This window comes from Mustela nivalis (genome assembly GCF_964662115.1).
Source record: "Mustela nivalis genome assembly, chromosome: 16".
Classification (NCBI taxonomy): Eukaryota; Metazoa; Chordata; class Mammalia; order Carnivora; family Mustelidae; genus Mustela; species Mustela nivalis.
In genome coordinates this window covers 55,076,621-55,090,911 of record NC_139035.1, presented here as the reverse complement: position 1 = coordinate 55,090,911, position 14,291 = coordinate 55,076,621, and the positions used below count along the sequence as shown (strand labels likewise).

The 14,291-nt window shown below is 43.0% G+C and overlaps 1 protein-coding gene across 9 annotated transcripts in view; it reads left to right on the top strand.

Annotated features, from left to right (window-relative positions):
- The window catches only part of ESRRG (estrogen related receptor gamma), a 621,316-nt gene that overhangs the window by 43,872 nt on the left and 563,153 nt on the right, over positions 1-14,291 (top strand). For 2 of the 9 annotated variants that reach the window (XM_082703833.1, XM_082703837.1), the window contains exon 1: positions 12,326-13,277. The exons of 2 other annotated variants lie outside the window; for them this stretch is intronic. The gene's annotated coding sequence lies outside the window, so the exon portion shown is untranslated. Of the gene's footprint in view, positions 1-1,206; positions 1,374-1,948; positions 2,037-2,228; positions 2,317-12,325; positions 13,278-14,291 lie in introns of those variants that run through there. 5 more of the 9 variants (XM_082703828.1, XM_082703839.1, XM_082703832.1 and 2 more) reach the window with 5 other exon arrangements.

The window sequence follows — 14,291 nt, the reverse complement described above, 5'->3', positions numbered from 1 at the left end:
GTAGCATCAGTAGACGGTACCCACTCGAGTTCTGAATAGGCCCTTCCTGGCCTTTTTTAGAATCATCTTTGACATGGATGACCTCTAAGCACTGGACAGGACCACACAGTTCCATCTTTCTGGCGTTCTAAGGAGCCGGATCGCAGGGCCAGAGAGTTGTGTCTGGTTGTTAAGGGTGAGGAGGACCGTTCTAGTTTGGGGATCTATTAGTCAATGGCCCTCACGCATTTAGGGCTACTTTACTGAGGTTCTCTTCCAATTCTGATCATCTGGCCTTTGCATAATTACAATATTCTCCCTATGGAATTTGCCAGTGATCCTTGGGGTATGACTCTAAAGCGAAAAGTTACCTGCAATTTTCATTCCATTTAGGCAACCTCTCAAGTAGGTAAACTAGTCTTAAATCTACAGCAGCTGCAGATGATCTTGGGTGAGACAGAAAGTTTTTCCTCCCGGTCAGCTTTGCTTTTCTGATGTGACGCCCTCCTCCACACTTTATTTTTTGCACCCTGGCTGGTGCTGTCATCTTTTACGGGCTTTTTGGAATCTGTGGGAACAGTGACTTTACCAGTCCACCATGGTGACCAAGGTCAACAACAACAACAAGAAAGCATGTGGAATAAAATTCCTAAGCCCATTCTTCTGCTCCACATGGAGAATCCACAATAAAGGAGGGCGAAATATTTGCCAGACCTGGCACTAGATACTTATTTTTCAGTAATGCGCATATGGTGATTAATATGCACAGTGTTATGATTAATAGAAACTACAGAAAACACACCGACGTGCAAATAACAGAAACTAACTGTCCTAAAGGGGACACGATCTCTGCTTTACCTGTCATGGGGCCACACCGTGTCAAATACATTCTCATGTTTGCAAAAATAAATATCAGGAGTTATGGTTGAGACCTTTCGTGCGGATGCGAGAGACCATAATTATAAAAATGACAAATGCAGGGACTAGCCAGCAATACTAGCTTTGTACGAAGGAAAAGTTTTCCTGCTGTTGTAGAGGAATTCAGATAAAGAGCTAGTTCTCCCTTCTGCCCTTGCAAACTCCCCTGGTGGGTCGGGCGCCAGGAGCCCCCCAAATTTCCTGATGTGTCTGGAGAGCCCTTCACCTAGGGGGCTCGGGCTTTTATTTCTCTCCCTCCTCCCCCACCCCCTCCGGTTTTCTTCCCTGCCCCCTTCCCATTTTTAAAAGGCTTTAAAGAACATCTCTGGGAGACAAAAATAGCTCCAGTTGTGAGAGGCCTACACACAGAGAAGGCATCCGAGATGCAAGTCAGCAAGTAGGAGCCGCGAACATGAGTGTCTGGCCCGGGGTGGATGCTCCTCGCTGTCTTGGTGCCGCTTCTCTGCCTGGGCCCGGTGGGTAGAAGGGAAAAGGGTTTTTCAGGGGCGGGAGGTGGGTCGGGGTAGGTCTGGGGTCCGCTAACGGAGGGAGTCGCCACCCCGGCGCTGGGGCTGCGGGGGCCGGTCCCTCCCCTCCCCCCCACGTTTTTAAAATTTATTTTGCCCAGGCGGGGATTGGCGACGGTCAAAAGGGAGCAGTTGGCACTGAATGTCACCCTGAAGGTAAAATGAAAGACAAAAGATGAACGCATGCTTGCTTCCCCTTTGCAGCGGCTGCTGCGGCGGCGGCGGGAGCGGCAGGATTTAAAGGGGAAAAAAAGCCCCACACGCACATCCACACACAGATACACACCCGGAGGCGTCAATTATGCAAACGCAATAATGCAATCAAATCCTGACAGTGCCGGGGATTTTTTTTTTTTCCAAACACAGATATTTATTTTTAAAAAGGGAGCGAGAGAAACGCATGCAAACAGAAACGTGCACATACCACGTAACCACCCGAGGAGAACCTGGCAGCCTCTCTCTTCTTCTGCCAAGTTATCATTGAGAAAACAGACAGGCATCATGACGTCCTGGGTCACAGGGAGTGCGGACCGACGCTACCAAGAGAAAAGGGAGGCGCCTCGGCGCTCCGGCTAGCCGCGGGCGCCCCTCTGCCCCTCGCAGCCCGGCTCGGTGAGTGCACAGCCGCTCGGGACGCGGACCCCGGGGGCCAGGCCGGCCCCGCGCCCGCGGGGGCAGAGCCGGTGGCCGTGCCCTTGCCACCGGCGGGCCGGCCAGCACCCCCTCGCCTGCCGAGGTCGCGGGAGCCCAGTTAAAGGAGGCGTGTGTAAGATGTGCAATGTTCCTGCATGGGGGTTTTGTAGACTTTCATAGCCAAAGAAACCGGCTTCGGCTTCTTTAAAATCCCCGACGACTCACCTGATTAACCTGCTGCAGTTTTGACCCTGCCAAGGTAACTGGTCCAAATCCTTATCATCAACATCTGGAGACAGACATTTGCATCTGGGGCGTTCTTGATTTGCAGTCCTGGTTGAAATCTCTATCGCTACCCCCTTCCCCCCTTCACTTGTTTAGAGTCTCTTGGAAAAAAAAAAAAAAAAAGAAAGAAAAAAAAAAAAAAAGAAAAGCAACCCCTCCCTCAATAACACAACCATAAGTACCCTCCACCTCTTGTCGACTTGCCTTACCATGACTGCAAAACTGTCGGCGTGTGTGCTGGAGACACGGATAAATTCTGATTGCAATGAGATTCGTTCTTTAAACACCTCTCCCATCCCCCTCCCTGGATAGACTTCAGGGCTTGGTAAAGTGGCAAAGAGTGAGGGCAGAGTTAGGGCACTGGACTGGGAGGGGTCGGGGTGAGTCCTCCGGGGTCTGCGGGGGGCGAGGGGCTCTGGGGAAGGGGTCGTTGGGGGGAGAGGGCGGTGTCAGGAGTTGGAGACTGCTGTCGTGGGCTGGAAATCCTTCTGGTGATTGCTGCTGCCGTAGTCCTAGGTGTCTCCTCCTGTCCTCTACGCCTCATTCCCTCCCGGCTCCCCAACCCGTTCACCTTCCAGAGGGAGGGAGTCTCTGAAGTTGCACGGAGGTCACCCGACCGTCATTTAAGTATTTCAAACCACCCACCCCCTCCTTCCCCTCAAGTATGTCAGAAAAGGCTGCAGGATAGGAACCCCCCCCCCCCAACTCCATGTTGGGTGACGGGAGATTCTCAGAGAGAGAAAGACACTGAGGGCAAATCCCCCCTCCTCCCCTTCTCTTCCCTTCTGGCAACCTTTTCCGAGCTGCAGCCCCTCCCCCTTTCAGAATCTTAATGAGCAATTCTGGAAGAGTCCGGAAGGGCCTGGAGAAACCCCCCTCTTGCCTCAGTGCTGTGCAGTGATTATGTATGTGTTTATTTATTGTGCTTGCTTCGGTCATGGTGTGAATTGCCACATGGGTCTTCTGGAGCTGAGGAGGCACGTTTGCTGTGTTTGTGTGGTAGTACCAGACCCACTGGCCCTGGGATGGGGGCACAGACACACACGGAAAGCAAATGATTTTGCTAACGTAAACCAGAGGGCAATGTTGAAAATTGCACCTTCTCCTTCTCTCTCTCTCTTAAAAAAAAAAAAAAAAGAAGAAGAAGAAGAAGAAAAAGAAAAATGCCCAGCATGTGAGTTAAGAGAAGCTGTTAGGTGCACATATGACCTCCTACTACTTTCAAAACACTCCTGCTTAAGACTTTAAGGCAGGATCAAGAGAACTGCGGATGTTTTGAAGTGTTTCAGAGCAGCTGAATGACTTGGTCTAGTTTTGAAGAGAAACTCTTCTTTGTTTCTCACGCTGCCCGAAGCCCAAATAGGGGAGTGTGTTTGGAAAATGCCCAAATTCAGAAGCAGCAGGCAAGAGAAAGGAGGAAGAAGTGTCCTCAAGGAGAAGGCAGGGAGTGGGATTGGGGGAGAGTGTCAGGATGCTTTTTGTGTTGTTGGTGGGGTTTTTTTTGCTTTTGTTTTTGTTTTTTTTGTTTCCCCTGTCCAGTGGATTTGATGTTATCAGAATGAGGTAGCCAACCTAAGAGACGGTCCTATCATTGTGGGAAAGAGAGGGAAATTTAAACAGTTCTCAAATCTGAGCCAAGGCATAGCCGAAAGAAATGAGGTGCCTGAAAATGTGGATGGAAATCAAGTGACACTGATGGCACTTTTTTCCCCTTCAGATACGAAAAGATTCAAGTATATCGTGACACAGGCCCAGATGACCCAGTGTACTTGCGTGTTATGCATGACTGTTGTTTTTACTAAAACAATTCTTGTAACTCTGTCAACTCCCATGACAGAGAGGAGTGTGTATTGAGAACAGTGTCAGATGGCACCTAGGACTGTCCGTTGACTGAGGCGGTGAACACAGAGGAAAGATGATTTACTTTCTTCAGTAAATCAAAATGGCATTTAAATCTTTGTGCATGGTGTGACTAAATCCGCTGGTCTTCTTGAACAGGGATTGCGACAGGGAGCAAAGACAGTTTCTGATAGGTGGTGCTTTAACAAAATAGAGCAGATCAATCGATTAGGTTTCCATGTGTGTGCCACTCAATTTATTCTGTACCATTTTTCCAGAAATTAAAAGGTTACCGGGAGAGTACCATGCTCCCATCTCCAACTGAGCACTGCTTATTACTGCAACGGTATTTCAATATTAAGTGATCTTCAAGATATTTCATCTTTCATTTTGAGTTCTGAACTTGAATCAGCATGAGAATGGCGGGGCAGCAAGACAAGGTATGACTAGCTAGGCAGACCACGGAAGGATGGGGAAAGTGTCGCAGAGAATTTCTGGGGCTGTTCTCAGTCACCTTGTTTGGTTAGAGACAAACCCAACTAGAGACATTTGGGATGCAGCTAGAATTTTAGCAAGAGCCTGCCAGTGTTAATGGGCTTAATTTTTTTTTTTTAAAGATTTTATTTATTTATTTGGCAGACAGAGATCACAAGTAGGCAGAGAGGCAGGCAGAGAGACAGAAGAGGAAGCTGGTTCCCCGCTGAGCAGAGAGCCCAATGAGGGGCTCCATCCCAGGACCCTGGGATCATGACCTGAGCCAAAGGCAGAGGCTTTAACCCACTGAGCCACCCAGGTGCCCCAAAGGGCTTATGTTTGAAATGGATCCCAAATATCTCTTTTTTCTCCTTCACAGACATGCTATGCACACCTTAGTCAAACACTCAAGGCAAAACTTTCCTGATGCCCCGTGACGTTGTCTAATATAGACAAACCCTGCATTATGTGTCCCAGGAAAGGGGTTATTTATGAGGTTCTCCTTTTGTTTACAGATGTGTCGATACAAGTAGCTGTAGTCTTGTTTCTTTCTTGAAATGTCTTGCGGGCTTGACTGCCTTAAATGCCAAACAAATCATCTTCAAGGAACTTAGAGAATGCCTTACGGATTGACCTATACAATTAATTTCAATTAGATATGGAAGAGCTCGTGATCCTGGTGAGGTGACTTTATGCAGGAATTTTGTGTTTGTTTCAAAATTGTTGGAAAACTGCAGGACCAAAAAGATTTTGAGGGAAATGCCAAAAGCCACATTAATGAAGAAAAACAGTGTTGAGATACTTTTGAATAATAGATAGGATATGTAATGGTCAACCACAAGATAAAATTTTTACACACTATTTTTATGGCTTTAAATTGGCTGCATTGTAAACGAAGCTTACTACTCTATTAAGTCATTATACTTTTCAATTATTTAACATTTCTGGCCAACCTATCTTCTGTGGTCTTTTTTCTGTACACATCAGAAATGATATGTACAGTAGTAATCGCTGGTTGTTCGTGTGGGGGTTTTGCAGTGGAGCAAGGTTTAATTTTAACTCCTTGGGACAAATGTTATGAAGAATGCACCGAGGAGAAAGAATGGGATGGAAACTGAGCGCTATGAGAATGGAGATGACTACAGCATTGAGATGTACCTAATACAATTTGAGTTATTCTCACTAAGAAACCTTGACAGTATCTGCCTTCTAGGTACTGTGCATTTGGAAATACTATATCTCCATTTAAATGCAGATCTGCTGTTTTCTCCAGGGAGCAGTTGGTAAATCTTTCAATTGAACCACGGGTATGAGAAAACCAACTGAAAATTTCTCCATGAACAATAGCTTCTGTCGTTTTGAAGTAATAATTACTAGGTCTTACATTAGCATGGTTTTTAAAAAAAAAAAAAAAAAGTCCTTTAAAATATCAAAATCATTTATAAAGTAAAAAAAAAAAAAAAAAAAAAAAAAAAAAAAAATCATGTCCTCAGCCTTGGTGCAAACAAAGACATTTTGTCTTGTCTCTTTGTGGTTGGTCTTTTAAAACCTGAGATAACTCAGCTTTGCAATTCGGTTTTTAGGTTAACATGGCCATCCCAGTAGAGTAAGTTGGGCCTTTAGAACCCATGCCGGAAATTATGATTAAGTTCTATGTGCTTGTCATGCCGTCATGCTAGGAGAAGTTTAAGGACCTTTCTCGGGGGATGATCTTCCTTTGACTCTTTTGAGCCTCATTTCTAATAGTACCTGATGTTGGAATCATTGATGGTGGCCTGGGCCTGTGGAGCCTTCTTTTAAGAGATGATTGCAGGATGTGTACAGGCCTTTGATGTAGAACATAGACACATAATCTGATGGTCTTGGATGTTCAGATTCAAGTAACTGGAGAAATCTTTGCACACCTTGAAATACATTCCTGAAATACACAGTGTGATAATGTTAAGTCTCTGTGTGTCTTTAGCACCATAGCTAGGGCAGGTTTCTTTTTCTTGAAGAATAGGTACCATTCATTTCCTTAATCTTGATGATTTCTAGTGGGGAAAAGCCCCCACCTCCCTAGGCTACCCCCTCCTTTGCATTGGTTATAAAGCCCACCTCCCTTACACTCACCGAGGGGTACCCCCCATTTTATAGTGCATTTATACCATTATGCACGATATATTACCTGTAGTTGTGAAGAAGCATCATCCATAGTTTTAAAATCAGGCCTTTGTTTATGTTTCTTTTATAATGGATACTTTATTCATTAAACAGGGAAAGGATCAGAGTTACCTTAAAGGAGGTTGAATGTCTTTGGAATCTCTGTGATAAAATGCAAAACACTGGAGATTCGGAAGGTATTTTATTGACTTAGGGACCTGATGGCTGTTTCCGATGGCCCACCTGCTAAAATAAATAACCTGGATGGGACTCTAGGAAAGGTGCTAATTAATGAATGGGCTTATTTTACTTCCCTTATACAAACACATTATTTGAACTTGGCAAATATGCATGCCTCACATTTTCATTTTTTACTGTTTTGAAGATTCAGATTCAAGATGTTAACGTTATGTGAAGCATAGCGAAACTTTTGTGTTATTCTGATAGATACTTCTACAGTAGAATAAACAGTGTTTCCGGATATCTGTGTTACCAGAGTGGCCCATTTAAATTCATTCTTGCTCTAAGATATATTAGGTTAATAAGGCTGATTTTATGACCAATATAATTTATATTCACAAATACCTGTTTTTATTAGCACAATTATAGATTGTGAAGCAGATTTCCATATATGTTAAATACTAAGAACAAGTATAACTAACATGTGTGTACCGAGTTACAGTAGATAACCATACATTATCCCCAAGCTACTCCTTGCAAGAATATTTATGGCACTTTCTTACTCAAGAAGGCAATCAGTTTTTACAATATATAAACATTATAAGAAAATAGATTCTTTTATCAGAATTTCTTCCCTGCTTCCATCTTTCCCTTTCTCTTTTCCTCCTGCTCTCCCTTCCTTTTCTCTTCTTTCTTCTCATAATTGGGGGGAAAATCTAATGACTTTTTTTTTTTTTTGGTGGGACATGCATAATTACTTATCACACATTTCTATTAAAAATGGAGCTTTAACAAGCAACCCAACATGATTTTTGGAATATATCTTCTGTCTACCAGTGTTCTTGAGGAAAATGTAAGGTTGCAGAAGTCATTTCATGCCCTGTATGTTTTCAAACATAAATCAGGAAAATTGTTAGCGAGTTATAGCTCTTCTTAGAGACTGTGGCTATTGTGCTATAGTAAACACAGGCTATATATTTTTCCAAGTTATTATGTGTGGAGAGAAATCCAAAGTTGGCTATTTAGATGAACAGTTTAATTCAGTTATTAGAAATTCATTTTCTATTTAGTAGGAACATTTATTTTCCAAAGGTTGCAGAAATGGGACATAATACCTGATGATCCTTTGGCTCAATCACCTCCAGAGCTAGAAATTTGCTCTTTTGGGCTAATGTGTCTATGGCTGAACATCGATCTTTAGCTAAGGATGAGTTGAAATGGCTGTAAGCATAGTTTATAGTATGTTCGGGTTGTCTTCTGTATCTGAGAACAGGGAACCTTTGTTTCTTCATTTATAAATGAGGGCATTTGACTTGATGGTTTCCAACTTACTTCACCTCTGTGACTCTGCATTAAATGATTGATTAGTAATGAATCAACCAATTAATTATACTGCTGTTGATTTCCATTCTATCAACTAATTATTTACTGAAGTCTGGCCTTTGGCCATGACCAGAAATATTAGGAGGTAGAGTAAGAAATGAGCTCAGGTTTAGTGGTTTGAAATGAAAGCCTCATGAAATTTAGACAGTCAGATTTACATAAAAACTTTTCATTTGTAGATCAATTATGAGCTATTCAAAACACACTTTTTTCCCCTACATAAAACAATCTTAAATACTGACTCCTTTCACTAGAATAGACTGTAAAAGCCTATGTTAACTTATTGGAGTGAAATACTGTATATCAGTGATGAAAAAATATGAAAAAGAGTTCTATTATGATACAAGTGATAAACATAACATAAAGGCAATAAAACTGAATGATAGTTTATCACTTATCTAGACTCTGGAGGGTTGATGTTTAAGAGAAATGCACATATAACTGGGAGTTAAAAAGATAGATGGAAACCATTGTAGAGTGTGTGAAAGGGATTTTTAAGAAACTTTCAGGATTTTTAGAGGCTGGTTGCAAAGTATATGGCTTTCCTTTCCCTTGGAATAGTGTAACATTAGCACTACTTCCAAGTTTATCACCTGTGATAAGATTTGTTTTTTGACACCCAAATGCACTGAAAAGCAGGAGAGTGAATAAAAATGGAGAGAAAAATTATTCTCTGAAGTAATTGGCCCAGACGTGAGAGACACAAAGATGGAAGGCACGTGAAGGTAGAGGAGAGAGGTGGTGCGTGCGTGTGTGTGTGTATGTCTCAGACAGCCTGGTCTGCAGTTAATTGATGGTTGGATGAGAAATCAAAAGGAAAAAGGTGGAAACTAAAGTGTGCACATCCTTCCTCAAGGGAAAGTATGTTACAGTGTGTTATGTGGAAAAGCTTACAAATCAGAGTGAGGGCATCCATTTTAACATTTTGCTGGGTCACTTATGGCCTGTATGATCTTGTGACACTATTAAATTCTCCGAATTTGTCTTATCTGTAAAGATGTAAATAATAGGAGCATCTACTTCCAAGTTGGCTGTGAGGGTTGAGTGAGACTCCTGCATATAAAGCCCTTGAGAACTATATTTAGTTTTATGTGGTGAGAAAAAGTCATTGGGTCAACCCAGGTTTGACAGAGTCCCAGGCCAATTTGTTTGGCTCCAGAGTGGTCTTTCATAGGCATATTTTTTATTCTGTGGTCCAAGAACTGTGGTAGGTATTTTCCATATTACTCTATTTAGGGAGAAAGCAGGAAGTAGTATGCTATTGGACATTTGACTGTAGCAAGCATGATAATCTTAACTTACACAATGTCAGTACCTAAGGAGAGTGTTTATATTCCCTTGCAGATGGCCACAGCTTGTGTAAAAGAAATTGAATGACTTTAAAAATATGGATAAAAATTTTTAAAAAATTGAATGGTTTTGGAAACCAAAAACAGTGTATTATTCAGAAATGGTTTTGCTTGTCTCAAACACTGCCTGTGATTTGTACTTTTGCCATGACATTGATATTAATCTAAATTTCCTGGATTTTTGTTAAGGCGGAAGCAATCATTGTTTGGCAGTATGTGCTTAAAAATAATGATACAAATTCCAGTTTAAAAAAAAAAAAAGATTTCCAGGATGCAACAGAACTAATTAATGTAATACATGAGTTGAACTGCAAGCTCTAGATACTCTACAGATCTCTTTCAAGAATTTTTTTTTAATTTTTTATTAACATATAATGTATTATTAGCCCCAGGGGTACAGGTCTGTGAATCACCAGGTTTACACACTTCATAGCACTCACCATAGCATATACCTTCCCCAATGTCCATAACCTAATCACTCCCCCCTCCTCCAGCAACCCTCAGTTTGTTTTGTGAGGTTAAGAGTCTCTTATGGTTTGTCTCCCTCCTGATCCCATTTTTTTTTCAAGATTTATTTATTTATTTGACAAAGAGATAGATCACAAGCAGGCAGAGAGGCAGGCAGAGAGAGGGGGGGAAGCAGGCTCCCCGCCAAGCAGAGAGCCTGATACAGAGCTCAGTCCCAGGACCCTGGGATCATGACCTGAACGCAAGGCAGAGGCTTAACCCACTGAGTCACGCAGGCCCCTCCTCCCCTGATCCCATCTTGAAGAATATTTTTATTTTTATGTATGATTCAGTGATAAATATTGAGCCAGTTCCTCCATCAGGAGTGGTCTACATCTTCAAGAACAAAATGAAGCAGTAGATCAATAAATTTGGGTTGTTTTATAGATACTACATTTGGAAAAAAAAAAAAAACAAGGCAGATCCAAAAATGTGCTGAGATTGTACCTGAGCTTGGCCCGGTGCTCTGCTCTGATTCACAAGGTAATGGTCAATGCAGTTCTACAGTTTGTGATCTGTTAACCTGGAAACTGAAGGGAACCTAGAAATCAGGATGTCATAGGATCAAGTTTGAATTTAAAAGTAAATATTTAATCGCTCTTATCAACGTTCATTAGGCCCTCGAAGTAGAGAATATATGCTGAAGAGGAAACAAAGAAAACAATCTTTGGGAGGTTTAATCATGTATCATTAAAAACTTTGACAGGTATATAATTATTTGGAAATAATTGAAGACACAGATAGCATGAGTACCAGAAGGCCACAAATTGCTTCCAAATCTTTATCTGATGGGGAGTTCTATTTTTCTGTGACATTGACAGTAGATTGCAAAATGGACTCAGCTTGAGTTTCTTTTAAATATAGGAAAAATTTAAATGCAGAGTATGCTCACCTATCACGCTAGATCTGTCAGAGAATACAAAGTAATTTTAAGATACAGTCACTCTACTCTAAGTCGATCTTTAGGGAAGTACAGTATATATATATATACATGAAATAGTACAATAAGGATGGCAGTATAATGCAGAATTATGCAAAAAATGAATTATTTTTGGCAAATTCATATCTATACACTGTGAAACGTATAAAACGGAGTCGGAGCTTGGGTTGGCGTTCAGTGTGTCATTTACTAGGCGTGTAGCCCTTGCTGCTTTAAGCTTCGGTTTTGCCATTTGCAAACTGGGTACAGTTTTATCTGTCTCACAAGACTCTTAGGAGGCTCAAACGAGAAGAGTATTTGAAAGTGTGTTTATGCTTTATGATAGAGATGAGAGAAACTACAGGAAGGATGGCAGAAAGAGAGCGCCAACCGCGCTCGAGCGTGGGGGCCCGTGTCTCAGTTGACTTTGTGCCCCCCACCCCCCTGCCCGCCGTGTCTGGCACTGTGCCGATCTGCCAGAGGAGGCTCAGGAAATGTGTGTGTGTGCTTGCATGCCGCGTACTGTGGCAAGCCCTTGACATATGTTACCTTTTCCATCTTCACAGTCATCTAGTGCTGTAGATCCGTTGTCACCATTTCCTAGATGAGGAAACAGACATTCCGAGATTTCAAGCAGCTCCCACCCTCCTGCAAGTAGGAAGTACCAGGGTCAGGGTGAGGAGCTACATCTACGTGGTAGCAGGGCCCAGATTCTTCTCATTACATCACGTGGCTCTCCAATGTAAGGGAATTAGGATTTTGGGGCAACAGCGTGGCCAACATGAAAAGCCAAGGCCTTGGGTAATACTGTGCCCGTTGCACAGGCAGCTCCTCGACTGGCTTTCAGATAAGTAGGAGAACACTTCTCTGTGCTGTCTGACACTGTGAACATGGCCTTTTGTTCAACTGTCAGGTCTGATTTCTGCCCTTGGAAGTGAAATGCACAACAGTGAGAAAAGAGCATCTAGTGTCCCATAACCTAGACTTGTCACGGGGACAGAAGGAGAAGAAGGGCCACGAGGAACACACACAAAGTCGTTCACCAGTGGCTTGGATTGAGTTGGTTACACTGACCAGTCTCCCTCTCTCACTCTCTTGTTCTCACGCTTTCCGTCTCTGACACTCTCTCACTGTCCTTCTCGGAGTTAGCCAAGGCTAGCACTTCCATTCTTTTCCATCTTTGGGGGAGGTGAGGAAGGTGACTCCACGACTGAGGGGCGTACCCCGAGTTCTTCACTGCTAGCGTCCTGTCCGTATCCTCACGGCCTCTCCATACCGGCGGCTTCTCCTACGTGACGTTTTGCCGTCATGCCCGGTTTGTAACGAACAATAATAAAATGGCCTCCAACGAAACAGTGACTTTAAAGCTCCAGACTCTGGGCTGGGAAGCAGGACACAGCGTGAGTTACCACACCACGCTCTCCTCTATTTTTGCCCCCCTCTGTTTATTGGGAAGGAACATCAGGAGAGTGTTAACTTCTCAAGAGGAGGAACACACTGTGGCTTTGCAGGTTTACATAAGACACAGATGGGAAAAAAAAAAATTTAAACTTGGGATGCATTAAAAAAAATTCTGTGACAACACAGTGCGTGGTAGATGAGGAGAGCAGAGACCAGAGACCGTATTTAAGATAAGTGCAGACGATACCTTGCACCGTTGCCGGAGACCAGTTGGTAACAGTGTTTGGTTTCCCGGGAACTGCGCTAACATGCCCGAGATGAACCCCAGTGGGGGGACACGTTCCACGGCCGTCCCCGACCTGTGGTAAGTCGGCTGGGTTGAATTGTGTGAAGTTGTCAAAGGTTGCTCTGCTCTCCAGCCCTTGGCACCAGCTCCGCTGAAATGTGATGCCATTGGTTTTCAGTAAAGGTTCCTTTCTGCAGGGCTGCAAACACAGATCAGCTGCTACTGTGTATACACAACCGGGGAGCAGATCAACCGGCACAGTTAAAGCAGCCTTTTTAACCCTGAGACTTTCCAAGATCTCTTCTTCACGCAGGAAGTTTCCTTCTCTGTTGTCAGATTTAGCACCGTGCTCTTGTCATCAGATCCGAGCTAGGCTCCCTGCCGCACAGTAGAGAGGCTTCCTTAAGACATTTGTCCTTGAAACTGCACCAAACTCTTGGAAGAACCCAGAACGTGTAAGTATGTATGATTTAGGCAGCAATAGCACGGGGCAAAGCTGCAATCAACCATTATACAATATCCGATTAGCAGTGCAGGAGGGATTTTTCCGACGTTCTGTTACATTCATTTTCAATTCGTTCTGAGGAAACAAATCAATTCTAGCTTCTGATACAGTGACTTTGCAGTAGATGGGGTTGTAATATGTTAGCTTTAACTATTTGCTGTTCTCATTTAGCATTTAGATGTGACTTGTGGGACAATTATTGCGGGCATTAAACTATAAAACTTCTAAATTTTTATTAGCAATTATAATTGTTGGTCATGTCCATCTTGAGAAACAAGTTTGCTTTGGGGACTGTTTTTAAAGAATTAACCACATCAATTCACAGACAATAGAATGAATTTGTACCGTTCTCGCTCTCAGTAAAACATATTAGTTTGCAGTTTTAATTTACTCGTAAAGAGCATTCCACTGAGGTTTTGCCTTAATTGAATCCTACCCAGGGCTGTCTGTCTGGTGTTTTACTGTCTTGTATGTATGTGTTTAAGTTACTTTGCTGGGATTGCAGTCTGGTGAAATCTGTGTTTAGGCACTCTCTGGATCCTGAGAACATTCGCAGAAGATAAAGTCTCATGGAATTTTGAGGGGTGCTGGGTTTGTTTTAAAGGGTGGTCATATTACCCTTGAAAGATTTTTCGATGTCCCACACGAATGGCTGTTGGATGTAGACCACAGACCAAATGCTCTCAGAGTCGAAGTCAGGTCTCAGCTTGTCCACTTTCGTAACTCCAACCAGTAAAAGCCCATGCCCCCTTCCTATCAATTTTTAATATGCGCCAATACTTACGTTTATAAGATTAATTTCTCTCAGATTAGTCTGATGGATAGCTGGATTGTGGTTTCTTAAGAGCTTGCTCCCTGAAACCCACAGCAGAGCTGCGTGCCATTTAACTAGTGAATGTAAAAACGGGTAACCATGGATTCAGCCACCACTCGCTGCCAGTGCAATGACTTGTTGTAAACAATA